Genomic DNA, 17,281 nt, shown 5'->3' with positions numbered 1-17,281 from the left:
GGTTTGGACAGAACATGCAAAATGGTTTCCGCAGTGTGAATACGTACTCCGAACGAAAGGTATCGAGTTTGCGCAACGTATCGAAAAGACACACCCTAATCTCAATCGCCCTGTGATTAGAAACCCCATAACCAGGCAAGAGTTGATCAAACGTCAAAAATTGATCTGCGGAAACGTCAGTCGTGTGATCGGGCTATGAGTTGAATAGTGGCGATAAAACGATTGTAGTGTATCGACACCTATTTACGAGACTTGTGTAACTGTGACTTTTGTTCTGATAAAACTATCGACAAATGAGATTGGATTTCGTGAATTGTAAAATTATTTGAGCAATAAGAAGATGACGGGGGCGCAGTTGCTTACTAGGAGAGTCAGTCGGTGTGAATAAGCAGGCGCGTGGTCAGCAACGAAATACAGTCACTATTTCTGAGGTACTCGAGTCAGTTTTGTCTACTATCACAGTTACCAACGTGCTTGAGCTCGACAGTTTTATGGGGACCTACTCTTTTATAATTAGGATAGAAAGCGATATCACGATACTGACATTCCCTTAAAACTACTTGAGTACTCCAAAACCATATTTTGTCATTCCGTTTGAAGTAAATGTAGCATGTGTTGTAAATCGCTCCAGCTATCTCGATAACCTCGCCAGAATGCGTAGTCTCGTCTGGATCTGCAGTGCTCAGCACATTGTGTATACACAGAGAGGGACTGCAGTGGCGACTTGCGTCAGTCGAGTAGCGGACAATGTCGATTTCACACGCGTTCCAAAGTACATTTTGTGAGAATGATGTACCACCACCTCGGCTATTCCCGGTACGACACGGGATCATTTGGCTGTACTAAGGTGGCCCCGTCATGGTCGAGTGCGCTCGATCTTTTTTCACGGTAGTTTGGGGCGCTTTTACTATTCACATGTTTACACACGCCCACGTATCCACGTAATAGCCTGCACAATACCATCATAGGGTCATTTTTCCGATTTGGCTACGTACCCGACTTTTCGTAATCTAGGCCCACATTTTGCGTTACTTGTGGTGTTTTTTTTTTGGAAATGTTGAGCTAACAAGGAGGACAAACTGACAGAAAGAGAGTACATTTAGGTGAATTGGGTGACATATCTGGGAAATGGAGGACATATGCTCCCCTAAATGAGGCCGCATGGTAACCCTATTAGGAGGGTCGACGGGGACATCAAATATATCGCGTTGCTGTCAACCCAAAAAACGCGAGTTTTGTCAAGTCGCAGATTGATGACTGACAGCGATTGTGTCACGCTCGATTGATCACAGCTGATTTACGTACATCACACCGCATCGTTGACCGTATGTTGACCGGTAAAGTTATTGTCATCGTTGTGTGATTTTTACCAATATACTCCTTGAGGCGCCAAATCTGATCGCACTAATAACACCTGTACAGACGAACCAAACAGAATTCCGCCAAAGGGTCGATACCAAGTCTTCTTGGGCGTAAATTATTATACAACGACACCTATATTACAGCAGAACAATCTTGTCTGGACGGAGGAGGTCACGAAACATCTCCGGACCCGGCGCAGATTTCATCAGTTTTCAGCGAAGCCAGTCTGGATGCGGCCAAATGGCCTTGAGAGTCGGATTTATGCTGTATTTTACCCTCACAACATGTGGAAATAACAGGACTTTACGAGCCAGCCGGATTTTTTGGACTTTGATTTAGCAACCCGAGTCGGGGTGGAGTCAGATTTCGAAATCTCCCCGCTCATCTTTACACCTCACCGAAAGAAGGTTAGATTGCCTCACGTGATCTGGCACAATTCATCCTCATTATTGCACCACCGCATACAAAGTTTCGCTGTACGCAAATTAATGTACAACGACACTCCCCTTACAGCAGTGTCTTTGAGAGTTGGATTTATGTTACATTTTACCCAGCCTAATATATGGAGAAACCAGTACTTTACGTGCCAGTCGGATTTTTTGGACTTTGATTTTGCAATCCTATAGTCGCAGTGGATTCCGATTTCGAATGAAACGAGCTACCCCGATTCGTTTCGTGGACAATTGAAATAACATCGTACTCGCAGTTACCGAGCGGAAAATGCAAGGCCCGAAGACGTGACACAGCAATTCTCTGGCGGTAACACTCTGCCGAGTCAATATATCCGTAGTATGATGCTGCAAATATGCTTGGAGGTGTTGGCATGTGTTGAGGATATGTTTCGATCCTCGGCACAGCAGGATGGATCACAAAACAAAATGGCGCTATGCAGTCTACGCGGCCGCATGTCATTTTCGACAGCGAGATTGATTATCGTGAATTAGGTCTTGGACAAAGCAACGATAGCAGCGCGTCGTATCCGAGCTAAGTAGTTATAGTATACTATAAACCTGATCCTCGCACCGCCAACGAGCCGTAACCACAATTCTAATACCGCACCAATCCATACACAATAATACACCATACCGCTAGCTTTCAAAATACCAGTTGACGGGCTTCGATCGATTGTCGACACGTGATGATTTAAATCAGCCTGACCAGAACCCTAAGTATGATGCAAATATGCTTGGAGGTATTGGCATAGCATGTGTTGAGGATATATTTACGACACATACGTGAACACAACTGACTGTCTGTAGCGAAATTTGTCGACTTCGAGCGATAGTGCGTGGCTGTCGAAGCAATAGTTCCTTAGTATGATATTGTAAATATGCGTGGAGGTGTTGGCATAACAAGTCTTGAGGATATGTTACGATACACGCGAACACAACTGATTGTCTGCAGCGAAATGAGTCGCCCTCGAACGAAAAGTGCGTGGTGAGCTCGTGATCGATATGTGTATGTTACAGACGGGGAAAGCATTAGTTCGCCAACAGATCGATTCAAGTTGTATATCATGTACAGCATACAAAATTAATATCCCGTGGTAAATTGAATATCATTTGCAGACACCGGGATGATTACGCTTGACCAACCGTGAAGCAGTAAAAAGAACCCATCACATTGTTTGGTTGGGACTGTCTGTCCTAAGACGCTAGAAAGCGGTAAAGGTGTGGAACAGCAGTTTTTGCTTGCACCAATTACTACAATATCGGAAATTAACACGTTGATGCGAGTCAAATTGAGAATGAGCTATTTCTTTAATTACTTATTATATTCTAAATGGTACTTTATTCAAGTTAATCTATGTCGGGGGCGCCTAATACCTATTTCTAATACACGACATTCTGGTTCTCGATATGACTCAAAATGACACACATATTTATAACCAGAACATTTCTCCTTACTATTTAAGTCGACAACAAAGCAAGAGCAAGTACGACAGTATGGAACAGACTACATGCGTCACTATGCACAGCCGAACGTATAGACACCTAAAACACGCACCAGGATCTCATGGATCAGAAGAAAACTATACTGACGTCACGACCGGCAATTATTCCTATGACCCACCGTACACGAAAATGAATCAACCGCGGAACAACAAGTCAACCAGTTTTACGGGTTATTGTTCCCAAGCCACTAAATTGGACCACGGAACAACAGGTCAGGGCAGGCAACTATGATCACCGTCGTGTACGACCGAAGTCAGCTGTGAATCGTGGAAAAATACAGTAAAATTACAATGTATTATAATCAGGAGGCGAGTGGAAAAGTACAAGTAGAAGTACTCCAGTCTCATGTCTGAGTACAAAGGTCAATCCAGATTCTTTGTTCGTTTTCTCTCTATCGCTAATTATTCCCCCTTTTTTTATTGCCGCACACAAGGTCATAAAAGTATTGCTGCAAAATTGAGAATGAGCTAATTCTTACACTGTTTATTATCTTGATAATGTTTGTTTGTTCTTTATAAATCGAGAATGGGCGTCGATCGCCCAAACTATATACTACTGTTAGCTGCGGATATTGACAGATTTAGGAGGCTGGTGCGGAGCAGTGAAACCACGTGTGATCGTAATGCAACGGCGTTTGATGTTTTACAGTGGTTAGTAAAATCACACCTACTTGATTTGACACCATGTTTACGCTCGTGTCTGAAACTTTGTCTAACCATTATTGGTGTATCAATTGCGAGCTGTGAGAGGAGCTACTCAAAGCTAAAACTGATAAAATCTTAGTTACGTTCTACCATGAATGATGATCAGCTATCAGCTCTATCCATTCTTTTTATAGAAAGAGACTATACGTTCAAAAACTTGATTTTGAGGATATTGTCGCTGATCCCCCTTCGGCGAATGCCCAACGAGTTCAGTTTTGAGGCGGCTATTGATATGTTATTTGCCTAGTACATTCGTTTACCTGCTGCTACGTAGGGTTCTGGCTTAAATCATTTTGCCCTTGATTAAAATCGATTTTAATCAATTAAATAATTCAAATCACGACTTCTTTTTCACTCATAATAACAACAACACGAACAAAAGAAAAGGGGATGAATGACGACATGTCAATCAAGGTGATGAAGGATATCGCTTAACCTGTAATAATGTGGAGCTGTGAATTATCATCCAGATAGCTGAAAACGTTCAAGCTATGTGACATGCCGCCCTATTTCTTGTCGCTTCCTTTTTCTATACTATCTTCTTTACTTTCATTCAGTGTGCATGCCTCCTCTTTACATCGCCTAGGCCAAGGTGGGTATCCGATTCCATAGACAACTCCTAATCGCTTCGACATCTTCCTTTCTTTTCATTATATCGCATTTTTTGTGGTGTATTGAACTGATAAAATTGCTAATAAACCAATGATGATGATGGTAATGATAGCTGAAAACGTTTTTCGAATTCTATAGAGACTCTCGATTGCGCTACGCTTGCTGTATCCCACCAGTGTCTCGGAAATAGCAGCAGCATGTCGCAGACAACTAACTAGTATCCACAGCAAAACGTTAACATATTGATTGACTATCGCTCTTTGCTCTTTTCCCGTCTGTCTGAAAAACAGCTGAACTATACCGGTGCCCGTGACGAGATGCTATCTCCGGTTTATATGAAATGCACATGATTGTCCGATAATAAACCATATTCACGCATCTCGTCCGAAAATTTGAAAAAAAATAATCAATAAAATCAAAATGGTAAAATTAAAATAAAAAATCAACGAAAAACCTGATTTAAATCACACTGACATAAATCAGTCTGATTTAAACCAGAACCCTACACGCCACTGTATCAGTGAGCTTTTAAATATAGAGAGAGTCTTTATTTTTCATCCAACCAAAATACATAACAAACGACAGTGCTGGTGGTACAGAAAATATGCATGCACAGTATTCGGTATTAGATAGGAATGATCGATAAGACCGTGAAGGTCAGCATCTAGTCTGATCCCACCAGCATCAAACAGGTACACTTGACTCTGAACAGTCTGGCTGTAAAAAATGTTTAGTTAAAAAAAAGAAAATAGAAAAAAAATCAAACGATGGTAGCAAATGATCAATGAAGCAATGTCTGGGCGAGGTAGGGCAGCAGTGTTAGTATAACGACAGGAGGTGATCAAGTAGGTCTTTTTTTAATCTATTATACGGCAATTCACGGATATGTGGTAGTAGCCTAATATACCATCCAGAGATGAGCGGATATAGCTCAGTGGATGAGTGGATTTGAAATTTCTATGTCCTAATCCAATCGAAATCCGAAGATTCAAGTCCTGGTCCTAATCCAGAAATTTTGTATATTCCAATCCTAATCCGATATAAACTTGGAATTCCTGGTAAAAGGCCCACATCTTATGCCTATAAGTAGCCTATGTAAAAAGAAATAAAACGCCTAGGCCTACTTAGTGCCAAAGTACATGGAATAACTTTGGTAGGACGACGAACTTTGTCGCTCTTCGCCAGAGGACATCAATCTCCCCACACCTTGCTACATGCGGTGTTCCGCAAGGCTCTGTTCTTGAACCTGTCCTTTTTACTTTATATGTCAATGATATCTTTGAAACCTCATCATTGAATACCACACTATTCGCTGACGATACTCACCTCCTATCTCACGCACCTACTACCACAAGCTTGAATGCCGTCACCCGTGATCAAATGCCCAAAGTGCATGAGTGGACGTCCCATAATATAGCCTTCGAGTTAACGCTGCGAAATCCCAATTATTGGTCATGAACTCCTGCGATAACCTAACCGTTGACATCGCTGGTCAACCAATTTCCAACACTAAAAATGCCAAATACCTTGGTGTTTTACTGGATTCGGACATGTCCTGGAAGAGTCACATACAATCACTCAAACCACAACTATCGAAGGTATGTGATCTGTTTCGCCGCCTTAGCTACACTCTGCCAGTCAGCGTGCTGTTGATACTCTTCAACACTATTCCTATCAAAGTTACAATACGGAATTCTTTGTTGGGGTGCTGCTTGCAAGAATACAATTGACCCACTGCAAAAATCTCAACATCGGATCATCCGTATCATTGCCAAAGCCCCACGGGGGCTTGGATGTGCAACTGATAAATCGCTTCTCAAAAGATTTGGTGTTCTAAACTTGGAAGATATGAGGACGCTAGAAATTGCCAAGTTTATGTATCAGTTCCATTGCGGTCAATATGTCCCTTAAATTTTAACGACTACTTCACCTCGGAGACAAAAGCGCACAAGTAGGCCCTACAGCACACTCGCGTCAACGAAGAACAACTACCCATATGATCAGGACTGAATACAAGAAAACGCATTGCTCTATCAAGTATGCCGTACCCCAGTTGTGGAACAGCATCTCGCCGGCTATCCGACAGTCGTCGAGCATGTCCGCATTCAAGTCGAAATACAAGCAATTTCTTCTAAATCAATACTAGCCAGTCTTCAGGATTACCGTACCACGACCTAACATCGACCTCGCCCTGCGCCACATGCCACCTCATTTTATCGTTTGCGTCTTATATTCTCTGCATTACTTTTCATTCAGTGTGCATGCCCCTTATTTACTTCGCCTAGGCTAAGGTCGGTGTCTGATCTTAAAGGCTACTCCAAGTTATTTCGACACCTTCCTATCTTTTCATTGTATCGCAGTCTTGTGATGTTTTGAAACGATGAAAATATTAATAAACCTGATTGATTGATTGATCTCCCCGAAAATCGGTGAATCCAATCCTAATCCGACAAATTTTCACAAATCCGGTTTCCCAAATCCTAATCCTAATCTATGCTCATCTCTGATACCAACATGTAATAGAATCACAAGATATTGAATAATTATATGATACGGCACACTGCCTATTACAGGCAACATGACGGAATGCCATCCTAGGGGGGTTCCGTTATGGTAGCTCGACGTCCAGAACAATGCCAAAGTAGTAAACAACATTACTATTCGGTAGCAGATAGCCGTGACGTACTAGCAGATTTTCAGTATCTTTATACCCATTACGTAGTGCATCTTATGACACAGCTTGTTTCTCTTACATTTAGTACCATGTTTCTAACCTTTTGTAATCGTTGCTGCTGTCCAGTATAATGAAATCTGTCATGATACCATAGGTGGTCAGTAACGAAGTACTTTTACGTTTTCGAAGTACTCAAATAGTTTCCCTCTACTTCTGCTACTTACTCGAGTAGATATCTTTTTCGCTACTTCTACTTCTACTTCGTAATATTTTGTTTTTTATACGTTGCGCTTCGCGCACAGTAGGCCTATATGTGGAGTGGCAGATATGTTCTAACGAAAGTGTCGCCAAATATAAGTTTGATACAGGGTTGCGTAGTTCCGCTCACACCGCATCGCACCGCATTGTCACCTCTACCAAATATTTCATTACAGTAAGTATGGCCCCAATAGCGTTTGAAACTGTCGCTTCGCAATCTAGCAATAACCTATTATACCTAGCAGCCCATGACAAGTCCTCATCTGGAAAAGTGGACTTTGATTTTTTTTAACGTTAGACCTGTTTTAGCAGACCGCCGTTGAAACTTTCTGGACAAAAGACTTTAAATTTATTTTCCGCTTTTTAGAAGTAGTATATGTATTTTTCTTTCAATTACGAGTATTATACGTTGAGTTCTAATTATAGTTTCAGTTCTATTGTCTGGAAAACATACATGTTGAAGTTTAAAAGCAAGTCTATTAATGCCTTATATTTTCCGAAAATAAAGCTATACACTAGGCCTATATGGCATTTTTACGACCTGTCATAATTTTAATTAATGTATACTAATCGCGCAAAGTGTTAAAGCCGTATCCAACACAACTTCACCGTTTTGCTCTTCGACTTATAATTTTGGGGTGGGCGCCATGCCATGATATTCTCTAAAACGGGGTGTTCGAGTAAACAGAGGATTAGTATCGCATTTCCATATCAATGCTATCATTTTCATCCCGTGATGGAGAGGAATGCTTATGCTGTCAAAAATTGAAACCTCATGGGATGCATCAATGTGAATCAAGCTCCCTACACCTTTCGCATAGCTCCATTTGCAGCTTTTGACATAGTTCATGCTAACGAATTACGATCGTTTTCACAACTACCTACTTACTTGAGAGTAGATTTAAAGTCAGTCAATTCTACTTCTACTTCAAGTAGTTTTATGTTGCTTATTACAGAAGTACTTCTACTCGTACTTGAGCAGATTTTTCGTCGCTACTTCTACTTGTACTTGTGTAGCTTTCTTGACTACTTTGACCACCTCTGCATGATACTCATGTCCGGATGCTGAACAGTTGGAGATAGAAATTGTAACACTGCAAAATGACCTCCACCTCAAAGCCCACCAGACTGCAGCAAACATTTGGTGCCTTGTTGACACGGAAAACTACAGTGATGTATGCGCAGGCAAATATTTCCCACTTCGTGGTCGGTTGACTAAAAAAATAAAGGTCAACTTTCTCGCTCAGTGCCAAAAATACAGTTTTTCTTACACATTATCAGGTGGTCGACTAAAAATATAAAAAATGGTCAACTTTAATCGCAACCGGAGCGTTACTTCAGTGCTGATCCCTATCTCAGTCGAATTTGCCATACATTTAACAAAAATTGTCAAAAAAGGAGACAAAATCTCAAAAAGGAGGACATTTAGGCGTGGTCGGCGGACATATGGTAACCCTATTTAAAAACTATTTCATGAGATCCAGTTTAATATATAACGGTGGAAATACAACATGAGATCTGTCGATAAGAGCATGCTCTGAAACATTTTAAAGCCTGGTGTAAGATACTCTCTCATCGGCCACTTACGTTTAATTCAATGATTTCTACTGTCCCATTCACACATAAAATAAGGATGCCTTGTAGTTCTAGAGTCTAGACAGTTGAACCAGTAGCATATTTTTGAATTCAAAATCAACGGAAACTTTACACGTTTGAGTACTATATTCCAAATTTGAAATCAAAAGTTTCATATTCTCGTAAGACCCCTTGATGCCAGTTGTACCAGCTCTAGAGCTAGAAAGCACACTGATTTGTGTGGTGCGACAAAACAGCTTTTAGGCTTGGTGCATAAATAACGAGGTGCAATTCACAGTTCTAAATGTCTTTATGAGACCTTGAACATCGACACAATAGACTAAAGAGGGTTCGGAGGCAAAGAAGCATATGTATTCACTATCACGATGCATATACCAAGCAACAGTGGTGAAAGTGCCAAGTAGGCCTATATGTTTGGCTTTTAGTCTGGAACCTAAGAGCAGATTAATTTGGCAAATTCAAATTTATGACAAAGTTATTTAGTTCAGCTTGGTTCGACTTTATATAACTGCTGATCACCATATCACTCAAGCTAGGAACATTCTTCAGACACAGACTCTTCACCGACAGAATCTTTTTCAACTGTTGGTAAAACGTTTGAAGGCAATAGAATTGTGACATCTGGACCCTGAGGAATCGGTGGTAGGCCTATTGCGCAAGTCAGAATGGATATTGAACTTTATGCTGATTTTCGACATTGAATCCAAAAGAAAACCACATGAGAAAAGTAACAATCTTTTCCATGTCCATGTGGCTCTATCTAAGCCATTGGCACACCAAATGCTAAAGATTTTTGATCTAAAATGCCTCACTGCCTCAATGTCGCTTTATTTTTCATTCAGTGTGCTGTGAATTCCTCTTCTTTACATCGCCTAGGCCAGGTGGGTGTCTGATTTCAAAGACCACTCCAAGTCGTGTCGACGCCTTCCTATCTTTTCATTGTATCGCAGTCTTGTGATGTTTTGAAAGGAAGAAAAGATAAATAAATTGATACTGATATCAAAAGCTAGGCCTAGAATACTTACTTGTTTACATACTAAAAAGGGTACTTTTACTTCTACTGAAGTATAAATTGACGCCGGTACTTCTACTTCTACTTGAGTACCTATGGTAAGTACTTTGACCACCTCTCATGACGTCACAATGGCTATAGCTATGACCCAACAGCAAGAAATACATCACAGAACAGGCTGTTTATAGCACTGAAATGCAAAATTTTAAATCACTGATTATAAGAAATCTTGACGTGATAGGATAAAAGCGACTTCATATTTGTAATCAGCTTACAAAAATTGGCTTAGTTGTCATCATGTTGGCCAAAAAACAAAAATCATGTCGACCAGTGATATCGGCATAATAAATCAGGGATATCAGCTTTGCGGTGCTAGTTTTCGCTTTTAATGGTATCGGCTCAAAAATCCGATATCGGTCGATCTATATCTTTGACCTCCTCTTCATCAGTATACATACATGCTGTGCCAAGAATATATTTCACGAGGAATATGCCGAAATAAATTTCGCAATCAGAACGCGGTTCGAATCTCGCTAAAAAGTAGCACGTTTCGAAGCGTCGAGGTTTTAGATGGGCTCTTCTATCCCTTTGTCGCTCGGTCGTTCTGACGATGTCTTACGCCGCTAGCAGCAATTGCAGATGTGGTCCGTAATAATAGTTTTAATGATATCATTGAAAAGGACCAGTTCGAGGAGCAGCATTAATGGGGGAACTGAGAACAATTGCCCGTTGAGCACTGCTATGCTGGTACCGTACACCTATTCTTGCCGTAACTAAGCCGACGAGGTTTGTGATAATCCCATTCTCAATATCGTCTAACAGCTAGCTAGAGGGAAAGTGAAACAGTGATGAAATGTGGGCCACATATTTAAAAAAATGATTACGAAGTGATGACGCGTGACCTCGATACCATAGATATAGCTGAAGTGGAATGGTACCTTTCCTGATTTTTTACCTATAGTATAGCCTAAGTATCAATTAATTAATTTTTTTCGTCATATCAAGATACCACAAGATTGCTGCAGTTCGAATACGGTGGTTTACTGAGAAAAATAGTTACTGCCAACATTTATTTTCATCTTCAACTTTAATTTGACACCAGCTCATGTTTTGAGCGCAGCGCTTCTTTAAAGTGAAGGTGCCCCCTGCAAGGGTTAGCAACCCGGAATAGGGCGCGATAGCTGCAAATTCGATGATTGTAGGCGTTGAGAGTAAACGGGGGCGCTTTGAACTACAGTAGGCTTAACCTGAACTGTTTCGAAAATCCGCAAATTACCAGCTCTATGTGGACTAAAATCAGACGGACATACAAAACACATTCCATTAGGAATCCGAAACCGTCATCAACTCTTTCCATAGATGATACTTTTTATGTAAGAGTCAGTATTTTGCTAATATAATGAATGAACATGCATGGAAATTTATTGAGAAGATGGGTTCTCGCCACTGACTGCTTTCGACTACAGGCGCAAATCCTGATGTTCAGTGCGCAGTAAACACACATTCAATCAACTCTGCAACGAGAATGATGAAGTTTTCAGCAGTTGCGAAGGGAGCTTATCTTGCAGGATAAGGGGCTGACCGCCGATAACTTACAAATGCATGGTTTCGTTTGGAGAAATAAGAGACATTTGACTATATCTATGCGTGGTTCTATATACATTATACACTTTACACAATCTCCATAATGCAGGCATACAATCAAATATTTGATGTTTGACTCTTAAGGCAAAATAACCATAATTCAATGTACAATGCTAAAACACTGCTGATTTTGTCGAAGAATAGACCAAGCGAAGCATGTAAACAACTGATGTATCATACCGCGGCTGAACGGAAGTGAACATCGTGCAGCGCATCAATCACACGGACGTGACCATACGGCAAGCCACGTTTTCACAGGCTCTGTGACAGATTATGTATTGTAGAGCATCGTGCAGGTGGTTTTCCCACAGAAAGTTTAGGCAATATGTGGGTTGATTAGTTATGTTGTTTTAGGCATTAGATATTAAGTTTCTTATGATTTTCATGTCGGAGGAATGAATTACAATATTTGCGTTTGGTATATATGTGCGTGCGCAGTGGAGAGCATAAACTATCTGGCTTATATAGACCAATTTCGCTTCTCTCAAGTTTCAATTTCGACATCGTACGGAGCGAGCTGTGAGAATATGACTCTCAATTATATGTCATCTCTAAGTCTCTTTTGTGGGGTCTTGAGTATAGTTCTGCACAGGGATACATAACTCTAGAACTCCTGCACTATGTTCAGCATATCTTATATGGCGATCAGTTTCTCTAATATTTTCTGCTGTTGATGTGCCAGTGCTCATACCAGCGCAGCAACTTATTAGCGAGAGTGACAATTTTCTGCCACAACGATTTTAACGTTTGTGTGCCGAACGAGAAAAGGTGTGTAAACAAATACAGCCTTTAAGGCTAGAGGTTTTCAACCAGTTTCGGGTCGTGATCCATTTATGTATTGTACTTGCGGGTTCGTTTTTGGTTCATGGCCTCTTTGGGCAAAATTGTTTTCGCATCTCCACAATTTATTCTTACCCTACACCAGTGGTTCTCAACCGGGGGTCCGCGGACCCCTAGCGGCCCGCGAGGCATTTTCAGGGGGTCCGCGATGCCTTCAAGTTTCCAATATGATTGATAACGGTGTTTTTATTTTATTTTCAAAATAGAGAATTTACTAGGCAGTTTCGCTACATTACTGCTACAACTTAATGAATCACATCAACAGAATGACTGTCCGAGATGAGATATCCTACTGTGCAAATTTTAATTGCCAGATTAACAATAGCCTACTGATACCAACATATTGCTGTTTGGAAATATTTTGCTTGGGGTTGTGGAAAAAAGTAGGAATGGTAAGGACAATTTGCGTGACTCAAAATGTTTGCAAAGATCCATTTTTACTTGTGATATACGAAACCACTATTCGAAAACAACTTTGAGATGAGCTGCTAGATAGAAATGACTGGGATGGACGTTATCTGTTCCATAAAACTAAGTGTCTCAATTTTGGCGTCATATATGTTGCGATCATACCCAAAGGGGTCGTCAGAAGCGTTGCCCGATAATATACAATTCGCCACCTCCTATGTTCGTGGAAATTTCGACACTCTTTCATATCAAATCGAAGGCGCGGATTTTCAAGACACGACCACATATTTCGAGAAATGCAGTTGTAGTTGCAGCTACCGTCTCCCCAATTTCCACATAAATAGTGTAATGCTATATTCAATAATAGTCATTCTGTTGCTGTTTTGGGTCCGTGGGGGTCCTTGACTGTACAAAAAGGGTCCGCGAAGACGAAAAGATTGAGAACCACTGCCCTACACTTCTGTCCCCCATTAATAGCTCGGTGGCGGGCCGCTGGTCCCCTTAACGCAATGTCTCTAGCCAGAGCCATGTATCTGACGCGAAGGAAATTACATCATATGCATGTAAATTGAAAAGGTACGTAGTTGAAAAAAGTCTGAGAACCCCTGACGTAGACTAATCATGAATGTCCGTGTGTCGCGAGATACTGAAAATCGCGTGCATGCTATTTTTATGTGATCTGTGAATTTGAGCATGCCGCAGTGCAATCTCATTATTATAAAAACAGCACATTTCATGGATTAGCGATTCTTTATAAGAAGGTCTGGCGCAGTCATTAAAACTTCCACAATGGGCCATGCTGCTATCCGTTTGCTCCAATATTCCAACGAATGAAAATTGATCCGTGCATTCTGCGATGGCATATCGGTCATAAGATCAGTAGGCTACTATTTTTGAGGTTGCATTTTAAACAAATGGTGTTTTAGAACATTGTGTTTGAAACAGTGTCTTAAAAATGCATTTGTGCATTTGGAAATGTGTTTTTAACGTTGCATAATTATACCATAATTATATAAATACTTTCGAAAAAACATCTAGTATTGTATTGTATTAATGGGCACAACACAGTAGGGCTTATTGCTTTTTTAGGCCTTGTGCTCACGGCACAAATTTCATTAAGTTCATCGGTCTTTGATATCTCGTATCCTCAGGAACGTCTTTCAGCCTCTCACGCAGTCATTCTTCAGTCGCTCTCACTCCTATGCGTCCCGATCGTGGTCGTTGCTGCCGACTTGTAAGCTCGGCTCATTTTTACGTAAGGACTTTTCAATGCACTGCGATTGCAGTGATGTCGGCACCGACAGGAGCCCAGATAAACCTCCGACACGTAAACATTTGGCATGAGCCTACGGACGATTTGCATCCGATATGGTCGAGAGGTCGATGTATGCGATATGGAATGGTTGTTAACTTCGAAATCGTCTCTCGTAAAAATGCTGCATAACGATGTAGTCCTAGTGTAAGATATTTCTGGTCCGTTCATGACAGGGTCGGAAGACTTTTTCGTCAAAGGAGCCACATTCTTATACTTTCAATTGTCAATGTTAATCCACCGTGACGGCACAATGAAAGATTCGCGCCGTCATGACTTTAATAAAATGAAAAAATACCAAAACGGTTTAAACACGATATAATTGATATTTGTTTTAAATGCAGCCCCAACTATATCAATACGTATCAAGTCCTGTGAAGTGCTATGAAGACTGTCGAACAGGGTTGCAACGAAGAGAAAAGGCTCGGAGTCACAAGTCAATCTCACTTTTATAGTTTTGACTCGAGCCAAGTCGTGTCATTTTCAATTCACCACCGAGTCAAGTCCGAGTTCAAGTCATCGAGCAGAGGGTCGAGTCCGAGTCATGGAATTATGACTCGAGTCCGAGTCCAAGTCAATGTGTTTGTTTGTTTGTTTATGGTATTCATGGTGTTTGTCGACTACTATGGTCATCTACACCAGGCCGACATTGTTCATTATTTTCCGTAACTGCCGACTTATTGCACGGCCCACCTCTTGGCTTTTTTAAGACACCGTGTACGCGGGTGAGGTGGCGAGGAGGAGCCTAGGTAAACCTCCAACACTTAGGTATCGGAATTCTGAAGTCGACCTCGGTCGGACTCGAACCCGCACCCATTGGTCAATGTGTTGACTGCCCAGTTTCCAGTTGAAGTCTCGTTAAACCCATAACGTTGCTTGGTGATATCGAATGGTTCGCATTGATATTGTACTAATTTCCTCACTTTTAGTAGTTTGTGGTCGCATTTTCAAGTACCAGTACCAATAGACGACATCCCAATAGTGTGGTCACACTGGTCACTTTACTATTCTTCGAAATTACAATGAAATGTCGGTCTTGGCCGTCTGAGTCTCGAGCCATATGACTTGGTTCGAGTCATGCGCAATGACTCGAGTCCAAATCGAGTCAATACACAGATTGACTCGAGTCGACTCATTTCCGTATTTTGAGAAAATGTCTCGAGTCAAGTCGAGTCATCAGACAATCGTGACTCGACTCGAGTCATTACAACCCTGCTATCTAACCCTGACAAAATATCCTATCCGGGTGTGCAATCTTAGATGACAGAGTCGTATGACAATCAGTATCAGTATCAGTTTATTAATATTTTCATCATTTCAAAACACCTGCACAAAGACTGCGATACAATGAAAAGATAGGAAAGTGCCGAAACGACGTGGAGTAGTCTTTAAGATCAGACACCCACCTTGGTCGAGGCGAAGTAGAGAAGAGGCATGCACGCTGAAGGAAAAGTAAAGCAAAGTAAAGCGACAAAATGCGGTGGCATGTGGCTGAAGACGAGATCGATATGTTAGGTCGTGGTCCAGTGATCCTGAAGGTTGACTACTGCACACTGTACAGTGTACACTGACTAGTATTCAGTTAGAAGAGATTGCTTGTATTTCGACTTGGATGCGGACATGCTAGACGACTGTATGATAGGCGGCGTGACGCTGTTCCACAAGTGGGGTCCGGCATACCTGATAGAGCAATTTTACAATTTTAGCTACTTGATTTATTTTAAGCAGGCTCGCACGCATGACATACTTATCACAGAATGACCCGCTGGCACCGGTAACCAGAGATCAGCATACATTTGTAATATCAGACAGCAAAGCCAGTACCGCAATAACTGTACCGTAATCACCAAACGAATACCTAAAATTCCATAAATTGTCATCTCTTTCTCATTTGATGGTATAATAAGATTGCGTACGTATACTAGAAAATTGCCGATGAAATTTCTAAAATCTGGACCCACTTGCACAGTGAACAAGTATATGCAATGGACTGCACACGGTAGCCTACTACTACAAAGAAAATTGATCCTCATTAGAAATGCAAATTGCGTATCGCATCCTATCCTTGTATACTTTTATCTCACCAGATTTGCCCTTCGATAAAGTTGGGACACTACTTATCCGGTTATTGCAATCATGCGGCCCGCAGTCCATCACGACGTTTGTTACTAAGCTGAGGAATGACGGCGACCCTTTACTATTGCTCAGTTTCAAAATCTTGCTCAATACATGCGATATTTGATGGTCCCGACGAAATCTTACGATAGCCGACAATTATATTTCAAAAATAAGTATGTCTCAATGGAGAAAGTCATGCTCAAATACAAAAGGCGTTGGTTCACTGATGAAATGTTGAATTAAGACAAGCATAAAAGAGTGTACAAAGGACCAAGCGAACCTACGATCTCTTTTGAATTCCAAATCGATTTGAAACGAGTACAATGAAGTGGACGTTATATGAGCTATTTCTGTATTTTGATCACCAGCACGCAATTACATCTAGTTCAGTTGTGAGGCGCAGAGATGGGCATGAGATTTGTAATGAATCTCATATTCGACGAAACGATGCTAGAATTAGGAAAGAAACCTTCGCTGCTCGTAAATCGAAGCATATGCTAAACGAGCTAACAGCCAGGGAGAGCAAATCATATGTCAGGTAAAGTGCTCAGACTGCTCGCGCGTGTCAAAGTCAATGTTGACAATGAGAAATTCGAGCTATTTTCATTCATTAAGAGTGGCATGGTAGAATAAACGAGCGTGGTATTCTCAATCATGCGAATTTCTGAATTCCACATCTCACTTGCAGATTACTGCATTTCAAAACTTTGGCAATGACAGTGATACAGAAACACTGCTGTAAATAGTGGAAATCTTGATATGATATTTTGTCATATAATCATATAA

At 41.1% G+C, this 17,281-nt stretch overlaps 1 long non-coding RNA gene across 1 annotated transcript; it reads right to left on the bottom strand.

Annotated features, from left to right (window-relative positions):
- Nucleotides 1–15,657: 15,657 nt before the first annotated feature.
- On the bottom strand, nucleotides 15,658–17,279 carry LOC145433464 (uncharacterized). The gene is made up of 2 exons (XR_013913108.1): nucleotides 16,462–17,279; nucleotides 15,658–16,057 (listed from the first exon to the last, which is right to left on the bottom strand). It is a non-coding gene; the product is annotated as an uncharacterized LOC145433464 (long non-coding RNA).
- Nucleotides 17,280–17,281: the final 2 nt, after the last annotated feature.

This window comes from Botryllus schlosseri, chromosome 2, assembly GCF_051294905.1.
Source record: "Botryllus schlosseri isolate E-star chromosome 2, Bs_hap1, whole genome shotgun sequence".
Taxonomy (NCBI): Eukaryota; Metazoa; Chordata; class Ascidiacea; order Stolidobranchia; family Styelidae; genus Botryllus; species Botryllus schlosseri.
Note: the sequence above shows the minus strand (reverse complement) of the source record. Positions and strands in the feature narration are given on the sequence as shown.